The sequence below is a fragment of the Ambystoma mexicanum genome, chromosome 4q, assembly GCF_040938575.1.
Source record: "Ambystoma mexicanum isolate Mex_15411 chromosome 4q, UKY_AmexF1_1, whole genome shotgun sequence".
NCBI lineage: Eukaryota > Metazoa > Chordata > Amphibia > Caudata > Ambystomatidae > Ambystoma > Ambystoma mexicanum.
Window position 1 is genome coordinate 269,883,668 of NC_090928.1, and position 14,030 is coordinate 269,897,697.

Consider the following 14,030-nt stretch of genomic DNA (forward strand, 5'->3'; position numbering starts at 1 on the left):
TACATTATATAAACTACTGGACAACTGTAACCCTAGCAAGAAGGAGAGTTATATCCTCAAATGGGAGAGGGACTTGAGGCAGAACACATAAAAGCTCTAAGTGTGGCACAAACAAGGAGGCGGCGGTAAAAGCGTATTATAGATGATACCTTACCCCAAAAATCCTAACTCAGCGATACCACCACAGTGCTGGAGGGGCTGCTCAAACACAGGCACAATGTTTCACTTACTATGGACATGCCCAAAGTCAACCTGATTCTGGAAAGAGGTACTGGAGCAGATCCATCAAATAACTGGTTTAACAACCCCTTGGGACTTGGGGATAATCTTGTTGGGAACACGGGTGGAGGAGCCTTCCCGCTGATAGGTTGCCTAGCAGACAACTGCTGAGAGCAGCTAAAATCACTATAGCTAGACTTTGGAAGCAACTTGAGGGCCCTGCGCTTCCCATGTGGTGGGCAAAATGTTGTATATTATAGTCGCAGAAAAAAATCACTGCCTCCCGCATGGGAAACATGAGTAGATTCCACAGCGTTTGGTCACCCTTCCTAGACTATGCAGAACAATTCCCGGGCATAGCGCGCCAACCCCCGACACTCTGATGATTCTCGAAGCACAGCCATAGACCATTCCCGGGTCTGGTCTAGCAATAAAGCCATTTTAATGAAGATGCACCCGGAAAAGACATAACAATAAACTCATATCAAACTATGTTGGCCTGCACCTGGATATGTTACAGCAAAGAGGAGGAGAGCACTACCACCCCTAAGACGAGAAGCCAGTCCGCACTGAACCCATGTACCGGCCCTTTAAGACGAGATAGCAGTATCTGAGATGGATGAGGATGCAGGTATTACTCTTACATCAATAATCAGACCAACTTAGGAAGTTTGGCAAAACACCCAACTGTTTTATTAACAATTATCTAAAACAGGGAGTTACAAGATCATCAACGGAAGCTCGCCCAATTTCTCTCAAAACATTTCATGAAAAACACAGCCTTTATACAAAAAATGTGTCACTATTGATGGCATACTACGTGGCAGAATAAGAAAACCTACTACGGAATATGATAGGCTCAAAAAGAACATATAAGAATACCTTCTATATAGGCGGGGGTTATGATTGGGTCTCTAAGGGCAGGTGGGCAACTAAACCCATCCCAAAGTGCAAGTCATCTTCCGTGTCATTAAAGTATACGACATCCTATTGGCTTCTCAAACTATAGGGCTCTGTACTACGTGGCCCTCAACAATTGGTTGGTACGCTCGTACCCTTCTGGAATATTCCACTCGCTAGCAGCACGCAACTGGAACCCCGGGTGCTAGGAGGCAAATTTAACTTCACATCCTCACCCAATTAGCCCAACATCCATCATCACTCCTGCGGTCTGTCATTCAATTAGCGCCCTTTGAACTTGGCCTTGTACAGACTCACTGTGCCTGGGAATAAAAGGGAGTGTAGGCATGATCTTGTCTCTGATTTCGGTGTAGCTCGACCCAAAGTCGATTTTCATCTGACCATGTGACTGTAGACCACATTTTGAGCTTCATCGTTGTGTTTTAATACATTTAAATAAAGGATCTTGGCACTCTCAGCAGTTTTCAGCAGTTTTCCATTACTTCAATCAAGAGCTCATCTCGCTTATCATGTTCTGTGTATCGTATCGAGTAGACATTTAGGCTAACGGCGGCCTCGACTTTTGACAATAGGCCAGACAAGCCTGTCTCGAATCTTCCTTCGCCGTCAGCTAGTTTGTTCAACTGTGCCACTCTTCAAACCCTTTCGTTCACAGGGTTAAAGTTTGCTAAAGTGCGTTGTGTAACATCCCGATTCTATAAATTCCTAGATATATATATATACATTGACGCATTGCATGCAGTCTAATCACTACGTAGCCAGCCTCATCATTACTTCGTCTACTTGCATTACAGCATCTGTGCAATTGTGAAATATCTTTACATTTCCGTTGGTGCTTCTCCACACATGCAATCTTCATTTCAATCCTGAAATGCTGTTTACTTTGATACTTCGTCATCAGATTCTGCATGTGGTTTATATTCTTTCTTCATTAGCATCTCTTCTAGGTGTGTCATCTCTGCTTCATGTGACGTCACCAGTCTTCTTTCTCATTCATTTTTACACTTCTTCCGGAACTTCCTTCAGGAGACCGTTATTCCTTTGTGAATACATATAGGGTTTCCTCAACGGATACCTTTTCTCAAGGATTCTTTGCAGTATTGGCAACCTGACAAATATTGTGCTTGTCACAATCTAAAGGTTGCCAACATATAGGCAAAATCGGTGCAGGACTTCCGGTAGAGGTACTTGACTCCTCCTCTACACTACGCATGATGTTAATGATGAATGCTGTAGCCTGTTCTGACCCCTCCCCTGTTTTCTTTTCTTTTCTGTTTAACAGTATGTTATACTGTATGTTACTGAAAAATATCAATAAAACGTAATGTTGAAAAAAAACATAGGGTTCCACAATTAGTTGTCCCTGTCTATGATAAATGGTCAGATCTAGATAATTGACTTCAATAGTACTCACGGAGGCAGAGAATTTAAGATACCTATTTTGGCAATTAAACCAGGTAAGAAAACTATTGGCATCTTCTATATTCCCATGCCATACCACAAAAAAACGTTTCAATATATCTCAGCCATCTGATTATTTTGTCTTTGTGAGGATTGACAACAGCATACACCACAGTCTGTTCGAATATGTCGACATATAGGTTTGCCAGGTTGGGACCCATAGCTGCTCCCATGGTATTACCTTCCACCTGTATATAAGGTAGCCCCATGAATTGAAAAGAATTGTGAGTAAGTGCAAGCTCTGCACACCATAGTATTAATAATGTACTGACTGGATGGCCATCGTCACGTTGTAATAGGGTTTCTTCTATTACCTCCAAAGTAGCCTGTTGTGGAATGTTGGTGTATAATGATTGTATGTCTAAACACATGAGTAGATTTTGCGCTGGATTAAAATGAAGACCTTCTGTTTTGGAAATAGCATCTCTAGTGTCCTGTACAAAACCTTTCATTTTCAAGATGAAAGGTCTGAGATAGGAATCAAAAAACTTAGATAAAGGTTCGAGTAGAGAGTTGACCCCCGACACAATGGGCCTGCCTGGTGGTTTTTCAAGGTATTTGTGGATTTTCGGCAATATATAGAATACAGGTATTCTGGCTTTTCCTCTAATCTAGTATTCACCTTCTTGTTTACTGAGTAGCCTCATTTCTACTGCTTTCTCAACTTTGTCCCTTATGATCTTCAATAAGTCCCCAGTGGGATCCTAGTGTATCTTACGATAACTCACTTCATCTGACAGTAATCTGACGCATTCATCGATATAATCCTGTCTATTAAGTATGACAATGGCTCCCCCTTTGTCTGCTTGACGAATGACCAGAGTCTCATTTTTACCTAGGTGCTGGAGAAGATATATCTCCTTTTTGCTAAGGTTAGAACAGCTAGGGATACCTTTAGTTTCACATTTTTCAATCTCTTGTAAAACCTTGGTCTCAAATACCTGAGACTCAGCTGAATATGTCTCGAAAGATCGACAGAAGCTGGAGGAATTCCTCAGACCACTACAATTATCGTCTTTGCCTATTGGCTGATTCTTAAAGAAATCTTTAAGATGTACTTTGCGCATAAAGGTATTGAATTCTGTTCTAACTTCTAAGGGGTTATGATATTTAGAGATTACAACGTTGAGACCTTTATTCAAGGTTTGTTCTTCCATAGCGGTGAGGGTAATAGATGACAAGTTTACTACCAACCCCTGTAAATCTGCATTTGCATATGGTCTGTTGTCCATTGCTGACAGTTGTTCCCTCTGTCTAAAAAAGGTTGTCTAGATCCACTCCAGGCTGCCTGATTTCCTCTCATGTTGCTCCATCTCTGCATCCAATTACTTCCATTACTGCTACCCCTTGTAACTGTTTCATTCAAAACATCATTATCTCCTGAAATCCCTCCTTCATTGCTAGAGCAATATGAAGTATTTCTAAAACAAACTCGACGGTACAATCTTTGCGCTGTAGCAGGGGCTCCAAAAGTGTAATCTTTAGTTGTATAGGCAAAAGCCTTTTCATGCGAAAAGGTCAAAATATCTTTTTGCATCCTTTTCACTCTCTCTGTAATTGTTTCCATTTTGAAGGCCTGCATCTCCTTCAAATGGGACTCTAATTTGGTTTTGAATGTTTCAATGTCAAACCTTTTTTGATTTCTTCTTCTAACAAATTCAAGTCAACTACAATCTTTTTACTCATTCCATGTGCTCTTTCAATTATTAGAATTAACCAATTACGTCCACATTTGTTGGCTATGTAGCTGCATTATAGTTTAAATTAAGCATTATCTAAAAATAACTGTGGTGCATTATGGACAATGAGTCCTTGTGTGCCTGCTTCTTTAAATACTCTAGCATAGTTACTGCATGTAATTCAGCACGAGCGAGTCTTTTCCGTATTTGGGTCAATTTGTCCCATTGGTTATTTTTGCCCACATCACCTAGATTCCCATCTAGGCCTAACTCAGGAATAGAATTCAATAGTTGTTGCACATAGTCCTCAGTATTCACAAAACATTTGTCAGAAAGAGATGCCATGATGTTGATCCAAGGATTTGATAATGTGGACCCAATGTATAAAAACAATATTAAGGGAAGTGTAAACCTTGCAAAGTAAACACGACACAGAAGATAATGGACCAATTACTGGAAGAGGTCCTTGTAATGATCTGAAGTGTGTATTTATAAAGACAAACATACTTTAATTCAGTGGTGTCATGCGAGGCCTGGTGTGAATGGGTGAAGCGGTAGTGAGACGTGGCCTTCATTTGATAGGGAATTTAGTGAAGTTAAGTGGTTATGCTATTATGATAAGATATCAAGATGTTTTTGTGCAGATCTCGGTAGCAACCAGAAGAAATTCTTCGAGCAATTCAAAGACTGTATAGGAAACAAAGGAGAGAAGTTATGATGAGAAGTTAAGAGTGTAACAAAATGTAAAAGTGTAACAAAATTTAGCATTTCAGCTCTTCGTGAAACTCAGAGACTTTATAGCACGGTTAAAATATATTGTAGTAGGATATGCATATTCTCTGGGTTGTACAAAGTGTATGAATGAAAACAGTGTGGCTTGTAGAGTGAAATTAAAGTGAGTGTGAATGGTAGTTAATTGTGAGAAAAATAGGAAAAAAGTGCTTTGGGAGCGGACGAGTTCGTGGATCGCTTCCTTAAAGACGTTTATCTGGTTAGTTGCAGTACTGTGTTTGTTTGCTGTATTGTGATTGTTGTATTGTGATGAAAGCAATTCATTAGTTACAAGTCTTGGAAAAACAAGTAGTCAGGGGTGTAAGAGACACCACCGAGTTAAACGAGACAATGAGATTGAGTTTCAGTTTAGTACGTGCCATAAAGAGTATGTATTTGGTTTAGTTGTTAGTTGGAGAACTTTTCAATGAGTTTATTAGGATTTTAAAGACTGTTTAGTAGCATCTGATATTTGTTGCAGTATTAGATTCAAAGAGTATTATTAAGCATTCTGGAACCAGAATGATGTTGAGGTGAATTTCACTTAGAGTACAGTGTTGGTTGAAAATTAAATGTTACTGGGGTCATTGGATGTTATCCGCAGATCTCGTTGTGCCCCTTAAGTAACATGGGGGAAATCGGGGTGCGAGGGCATATGAGTTTCTCCTTGGGGTTTGTCACCTAGTCAAGTTTGAAATAATTATATAAGGTGGGGACAGAAGCAGTTGTGTGGTTTTGTATTGTGAAGGAGAAGGATAGAGCGGGTCTCTATACAGAAATTTACTGCAGGGCCCGCAGTTTGTTGAGGGAGTTGAGGAGGATCACATTCTATTGTGTAGGAAAGAGTTTACTTTAGGTAGTATTGATTTTAAAGGATTTCGTTTTTGTGATTCAGAAAGAAGATAAGAGTTTTACTTCAGGTAGAATTGATTTGAAGGAATTTTACTTCTTTTATGTTTTATAAGGCAGGGAGATATGTAATGATCTGAAGTGTGTATTTATAAAGACAAACATACTTTAATGATATTACTGAATAGTACACAGCACTTAGTATGTCTGGCTGTGATGTCATGGTATAGAATGCTCAGAGTTCTGGAATGATACGGTGTGAGGACTCGACAAACGGACAGTTGGAGGAGTGTGAGAGAGGAACATCAGATGATGGGGCTGGTGGGTGTTCATATCTCTGACTTATCTTAAACTGTAAACTAAATACCGAAGACACTAGAAATCAATAAAAGGTGCTTCACATAAACAAGGCTTCGGTCTTGTATGTTAAAGACCCACTTCGCTACAGTCCTCCGAGACAAACATTGCTTCTTGTCACTATTCTCACACAGACTTAGCTGACTTTCCACCATCTCCTCCTGATGTTCATCAACCTTCTTCTTGATTCCTGATGCCACCTTCTTCTGATATTCTCCAAGAACCTCTAACTCTTACTAGCACCTTCTTTGATTGTGTCCATCCCCTTTCTTGTTGATTCCTATATCCTCTTTCTGGTATTCACCAATATCCCCCTTCTTTCCTTAGCCCATCTCTTCAGGAGTTTAAACTATACCCTGTGTACATTCATCACCTTCCTTGAACTGATGGCTGCCAATCTCCTCCCTAATTTCCTCTATTCCCTCCTCTTGATGTTTACCAACCTTCTCCTTGAATCCGTCTGCAACTTCCTCCTGATGTTTGTCATCCGTCTCCTCATCTCCTTATTCCAACACCACCTGATGTTTACAAACATCCTACTCATGCTTTTTGTCGACCACTCTGATGTTATGAAACCTCCTCCTTATTCCCTCCTTCCCCCTAATCTCCAGCCTTCTTTCCAAACTTCTCCTTTGTACCAACCTCCTCCTACTATCCAAACTCCTACTTTTTCTCTCTACGCTGCATTTTCTTTTCCTGTTCCTTTTCCTCTCGAACCATTTTCAAACTCTCACCAGCAGCCCCCAAATGGTTTGACTGAGAGTCTAGGCTTTTATAGGCCGGGAATCTCTCATACTGGGTAGGGCGCTGTTTTACGGTCTGTACCTATTAGTACAAATTGGTGAAGGACATGAATTGGCTGCGGTCAGTCGATTCACCTTGGCTCACCAATTGACTGAGAAGGAGGATTAAGCCTTTAAATGGCTACTCTACTACCTCGGATTGCATATATGTCATTGTTTGATGTACTGCTTGACTGAAGTCAGTATTCACAATTACATGTAAGCATGGGGTAAGTATTTTCGCATGTCCTGCAACATAAGTCTTTGCTCCTCTCATGGAACAGATGCTGCCTGCCCTACGTGAACTCATGCTGTGTGCTGCACAGAGAATTTCTGAGGCATTCCCATAACAAAAGGAGCCAGCCAGTGAGTTTGAGCAAGAATCTGCAAAGGGCCCCTGATGTCTGTGTGGGCTCTGGTACAGGACAATCATTCCTCACGCAATGTGCTCTATGTTTTACAATTAGCACTAAGCACCCTGGCCTCTTAAAGCAACAGTGTCAGTAGTATAGTGCTTCACGAAAGTGAGATAGTGCTTGGCATGAGGGTTCAAGGGCAGATGATAATGGGTGGGTTAATCACTTTTATGGCACCTTTGTGTGCCTCTTTGATGTGTCTTAAATATCCAGTGTCATTGTTACTATCCCTGTGACTGCCACACGCCTTTATGTTATGCTATGTTATGTTATGTTATGTTATGTTATGTTATGTTATGTTATGTTATCAGTTGTTTATATTGAGCACCCCACTTGCCTAGTGGTCTAAAAGTGGAGAGCATGTTAGTGTAGAGGATAACTGTAATCATGGCCAGATTGTCAGCCAAACCATGGTTTGTGGTGTGAAAAGGCAGCCATCAATGAAAAACTCCTACAACCCACTTCCATATGGAGTGGGGTATTTGCTGTTTTTTTGGGGAGCATTTATTTATTTATTTATGAATTTATAAAGCGCTCCGAGCCTACAGGCATCCAGGTGCTAGTTACATAGAGGGGGTGTGGGAGTGTGGTATCAGAGAACAAAGGGAGTAGTGTCAAGTCAGTTGAACAGTCTGGTTTTAAGTTGTTTTCTGATAGTCGAGTAAGCAGTTTCGGCCATTAATTGTGTGGCAAGGTGCTCCAGAGTCGTGCGGCGATGGTTAGGCATCTAGCACTTCCAACTTTCGAGTGCGTGAAACATGGGATGATCAGATGGTCGCTGTAGGCTGCTCTGGTTGATCTTCAGGAAGTATGTATGATGATTCTGCATGAAATGTAGGGCAGCTTTTCTGTGGACAGTTACATGGTCCTGTTTGGTCTGGTTCCAGGCTGTTTGGATATCATTTTTCTGGATAGTCTGGATCTTATTGATGTTGCGCTTAGAGGTGCCAGCGAGAAGGGAGTTACACTAATCTAGATGGGAGCCAATTACTGCTCTGTCTATGGTTAATCGATCTTGTGTGGTAAGGAAGGGTTTGGCTGAGTTGAGGCGCTTCGTAGTACGGGTAGCTGATGAAGCGATCACATTGATATGGTGGGTCATACTGAGGGTGGAATCCAGGTAGACACCCAAAGTTTTGACATGTGGGGAGACTGGGATAGTGACAGTATCTTTAAATATGTTTGCTGTTGCGCCTCATCCGCTCCTTCGGCGTCAGGTGATACTCTTACGTTGACCACACCCAGCTACTGATTTGTCTCGATCTTGATGTGGCTGAGGTGTCGTCGTGCCTTCATAGGTGCCTGACGGCCGTGGGGGAGTGGATGGGCCACAAATGGTTGAAATTGAATGGGGACAAGATGGAGGTGTTGGTTGTGGGTTCTCCCCCTAACCACTCACTCTGGATTTCTTCATTCTGGCCGTCTTCTCTTGGTTCTCTCCCTGGACCTTCAGTTAAGGTGAAGAACCTGGGTGTGATCATGTCCGCCAATCTGTCTATGGATGACCAAGTTTCAGCTATTTGTCAGGCTGGGCATTTCCAGCTGAAAAAATTCTGAAAAGGGTGCTCCACTTGATACGAGTAGTATTGCGCCCGCCGGTTGTGGCTGCTATGGTACTGAGCAGGCTTGATTATTGCAATTCTCTATACCTAGCACAGCCCAAGTGTCTGATCTATCGACTTCAACATCTGCAAAATCTGGCAACATGGGTTGCAACGGGGTCACCATATGGGGCCCATATTTCCCCAGTTCTATGCTCAGGGAGTAGAGTATCTCCGCGCCAAGTTTGTGCATAATTTTCCTAAACGTTCTCTGCGTTCAACTACAGCTGGCTTACTATGTGTGTCCCCCTTCTGCTGCGCGCGTATTGGAGTTGTGCCTTTTCCATTGGTGCAGCTCAGCTGTGGAATGACCTCCCCACTGCTATGAAACAGATACCAAATCATTGGACTTTTAGGAAAATTCTAAAAACATATTTATTTTAGCTACTGTGGCTGATTGGCTGACTTGTTGTTTAGAGGTTGGTTACTTGCCTCTCCAGCGCCATGATGCCTCCGGATGACCGAGCGCTATATAAGTGACCTTAGCGGGGTCAGAAGGCTTTGGAGGCTGGGTCAGGTTTGGACAGCCGTGATGTGGTGCCCACCAGGAGTATTTGTCTGTTTTAAGGCACAATTGGTGGGTGGCCATGCAGGCTTGTATGATTGAGGCTACAGAATCAGACTTTGTGTTCCGATATATTAATATGGAAGAACCTTTGGGAATCATGAATGGTATGTATCCTACATCTTGTTTAGGGGATATTATTCCTTCAAAGATTATACTGGCTAATGGAACTATTTTTGGTCCATTCCTTACTTGCATTATTAATTATTCTTTGGAAAACAAGGAGCTCCCGGAAAATATTAAGCGAATTATGGTCACCCCGCTTACCAAAAAAGCTGGCAAATATCCCAATGATATATCTAACCTCAGACCCATCACAAACACAACCCCTTCTTGTTCTAAATCTTAGATAAAGTAGCTACAAAACAGTCCTAGGACTTTCTAGAAGACAAAAATATCCTCCATCATAAACTGTCAGGCTTTAGACCTCACCATAGTGCCCTCCTGGACATGCAGTCAGATATGTTAGATATTATTGACTCAGGAGGATGTGGCTTATTGGTCCTTTTGGACCTGTCAGCGGCCTTCGATTTGATGGGCCATGATACCCTTTTGACAGCATTGGATGAAACGGGTAAGTGCTCACTCAGGGCTATAAAGTGGATTTACTCCTTTCTGTCGGATAATGTCTCAGCTGTCTATTGGGTTGAGACCCTTTCGGACTATACTTTCATCTTGTTTGGAGTTCCACAGGGGGCATGTCTGTCCCCAGCTTTATTTAATCTGCACATCAAACCCCTGTGTGATATGTTAGAAGATCTGAATATCCACTTTAGCAACTATATTGATGACACTCCGCTCCTGCTGAGACCGGAGGGCCATTATGATCAAGATATTGCCAAATGAAATGATATCTTCAAAACTGTTAAGCAATGGATGCTAAGGCACTGGATGTGCCTATGTGATTCTAAATCAGAATTGCTACTCTTCAGCTCTCCTCATCAAAGATGGAAATTGGATCACAGATACAAACATTTCTTGCTGGATGAATGTGTTATTAAAACTGAGACAAAAAATGAAAACATTAGGCACTTTCTTGGATTGCAATGGCAGCTCAGATGCACACGTGAACAGCATCATACATAACACCCAATACCACTTAAAACTCTTGATGAAATTTAGACCGTTGATCTCAGACAAAAACTGTTAGACTTTGGGTAGGGCTATGGCGCTATAATGAATGGACTACTGTAATACTCTTTTGGGTGGTGCATCGAAAAAGAACTTGCACGCCCTTCAAGTGGTTCAAAATAATGATGTTTGCATTATAAAACAAGTCCCACGAGGTGAGCACATCACAGTACATTGAAAGTCTCTTCAAAGCTATAATCCAATTTAAAATGGCTGTCTTTGACCACAAAGCAGTCTATGGTACTGCCCCAGAATACCTAAAGAGAAGAACAACAACTTACCAACCCATTAAAAGGTTACGTTCAAGCAACACCATGCTACTAAACTGTCCTCGCCCAAAACAACAGAAAGCAAAAGGCAAACCTTTTCCTTACATTGCGTCTACTACCCGAAACACTCTTCCACCCAACTTGGTCTGGAAAGTAATTTACTGTTATTCAGAAAAGGATTGAAAACCTATCTGTTTGAATAAAGTCCCCATTGCTGCTTCATCACTGAGCTTATTAAGGTCCTGTTACCTGTGTCTTTGTTATGTCTTGTTGTTTGTGTGATCCACGCCCAGATGCCAGCTTGGTTATCGGTGTGTAATAAAACACATAAAATAAAATAAAAAATGATGTCATAGATTCTGTTGATGGAGGTGGTGTCTTGTATGTGGTCACCTGAGAGTGGGAGGAGGATCTGGGTGTCGTCGGTATGGTTGGTGTAGGATATGCCACGGGTGCCCAAATGGTAAAAGAGGGGCTTAGCTTATTTGTGGTACAGGGTGGGGTAAACCCAGGAGCTTTGCGGGACCCTACAAGGTACTGATATGGGGATGGCAGCTGCAGTTTCTGCATAGACCCTTGCTATTCTGTCTGCTAGAAATGAGGCAACCCATTTGGTTGCATCAGGGGAGAAATGGGCGGCAATGGTGAGGTGTTGGCAGAGAGTGTGTTGGTTGACCAAGTCAAAAGCTGCTGACAGGTCGAGCAAGAGCATGAGCGCTAGGTTGCCAGAGTCGCAGATGTCATCTAGTTGATGTTTTAGATTTAGATGTGCAGAGTCAGTGCCATGCCTAGGGCGGAAGCCTGATTGACGTGGGTTTTAGGATGTTATTATTCTCAAGGTGGGGCTGAATTTGGAGGTAGGCGGCACAGTCGAGAATTTTCAATCGCAGTAGGACTGTGGTGATAGGGCGGTACTTGTTTGGTGTGGCAGGGTCTAGAGAAGATTTCTTGATAATTGGGAAGATCCAGGCTCTGATGATAGGAGTGAGGACTTCTGTACAGTCTTTGATGAGCGGTGCAGGGCAAGTGTCCCCTTGGCATCGCAATGGTTTAAGGCTAACCATGATTTTGGTAATACCCTCTACTGAGACTGGGAGGAAGCTGAATGCGATGGGTGTGGTTGGTAGTGGAGCAGAAGCAGTGTTAGGCATGGGATCAGGGGTGTGGAGCATAGTTTTGTTTTTGTTTCTCTTGAATTTTTTGTTGAAGGGTGGAGATTCTGTTGTTGAGAGCATTGTGGATGTTTTGACAGCAGGCATCGTCTTTGGTAAAGTTGGTGAGAGGAGTGACAGGGGTCTCCAGTTCACGTAAGATGGCAAATACCTCACGTGAGTGGGAGTGGGCTTGGAAGTGAGTGTTGGTGATAGCCATAGCTTTGGCAGTGATAATGGCCTGCTTGTAGTTTTTGGAGACGTTTTCTAGTCATGTTTTTTGGACGTAGTGGAGGCTTTGCGCCATCTGGCTTCCATTGTGCATTTCACGGCTCTCATGGCTTGAAGTGTGGGAGTGAGCAAAGTGTTTTTGTGAGTAGTGGGTTTGGTGTTCCTCAAATTAAGCGGTGCAATGGAGTTGCCTGCTGAGATGACGTCAGTATTGTAGATGTTAAGGAGTGCAGTAGGGTCTGAGGGCAGGGACGTACTTGCAAGAATTTGGTCTGCAAGTAGGTGAGGAAGGAGGCGTTCCTTAGTGAGGCTGCGGGAACAGCATGTATGGTAGGTTGGAGCTGGTTGTTGGTAATAGACTGCGGGAGGCAGATGGGAACATTGAAGGTGATGGTGTGGTGGTCAGTGCAGAGGTTCGCAGAGTTGGCTACGACAGTGGTATGGCAGTTGAGATCAGCGATCCAATCAAGTGTTCTGCCTAGTCAATGTGAAGGGCTCAGAGTAGAGATCCTGTGTAGTATCTCAGTGCCTGTGCAAGGCTGGGAGCTAGTAGGAGCTCTAAAGCTTGGCCAGAGCACTTAGTATTGGTTCAGGAAACAGTTTTCTCAAATGGGCAATTGATACGGATTGCAATTACCCCATATCTCTGCCACATACAAGGTTACCGCCATGACCGTGGCACTGTGTATTTCAAGGACTGGAGAATATGGAAATAGCTGCATAGGTGATACCATTTTTTTCAATTTGGTTTCCCTGGGAACATATCTGAGTGAAACACATTCCTAAACAGTAAAAGGGCGGGAACCTGTACAATTCATTTCCCAGTTAAAACCTCAATTTGGTTGTTAATGTGCATTGCAGGCAATACACTTAGTCTAGGTTATAATAATAGTCAAACCTTTACATGAAAAGGAATTATAAAGGGCATTGACCTGCAAATGGAAACCCATAAGGTTGTTGTTTTAAATTAAAGAGGCATCAACTGCTAATAAAGAAAATACCCATATGTTCCCCCTTTAAAATAGGCACAGTTGCTTTTCAATTTCCTCCTAAGGGCCTTGAAGTCTGAAGAAAAAAACAGCAAGTCTACTATGCACATCTGACTCATTACCTCTACAACTGAGAAGTACCTTGGGGATTTCCCCCACCTCATTACAGCAATTCACTTTAGCAGTATCATCATTATAGATGGAGCTGATTGCGCTCAACAGCCCCTCCAGGACCTTTACATTTCACAGTACTTCCCGGTGTGAATCCCTCAGTATGCTGTCAAAGGCAGTTTTTAACTCCACAAAGGTGTTGTACAGGGTTTGCTTTTGAAATACACCATGTTTTTTTTTAAAAAAAAGTTTAAGTCAGAGGGCTTGATCTATTGTACCAACCCCTCTGCTAAATCCGGCTTGTACATGGGAAATACAATTGTTAGAGGAACGCCAGTCCTCAAATGATTGACAAGTATTTTCCAACAGATTTTAGCCACACAATGCATTAGGAAGATAGGGTTATAGCCAGAAGGAGCACTCCTATCTCCCTTCTTAAATGTGGGTATTATCTCAGCACTAACCCATGCAGTAGGGACAAGAAAGTTGTATTCATATCATTGAACCAACTTACAAGGAATCGGTCT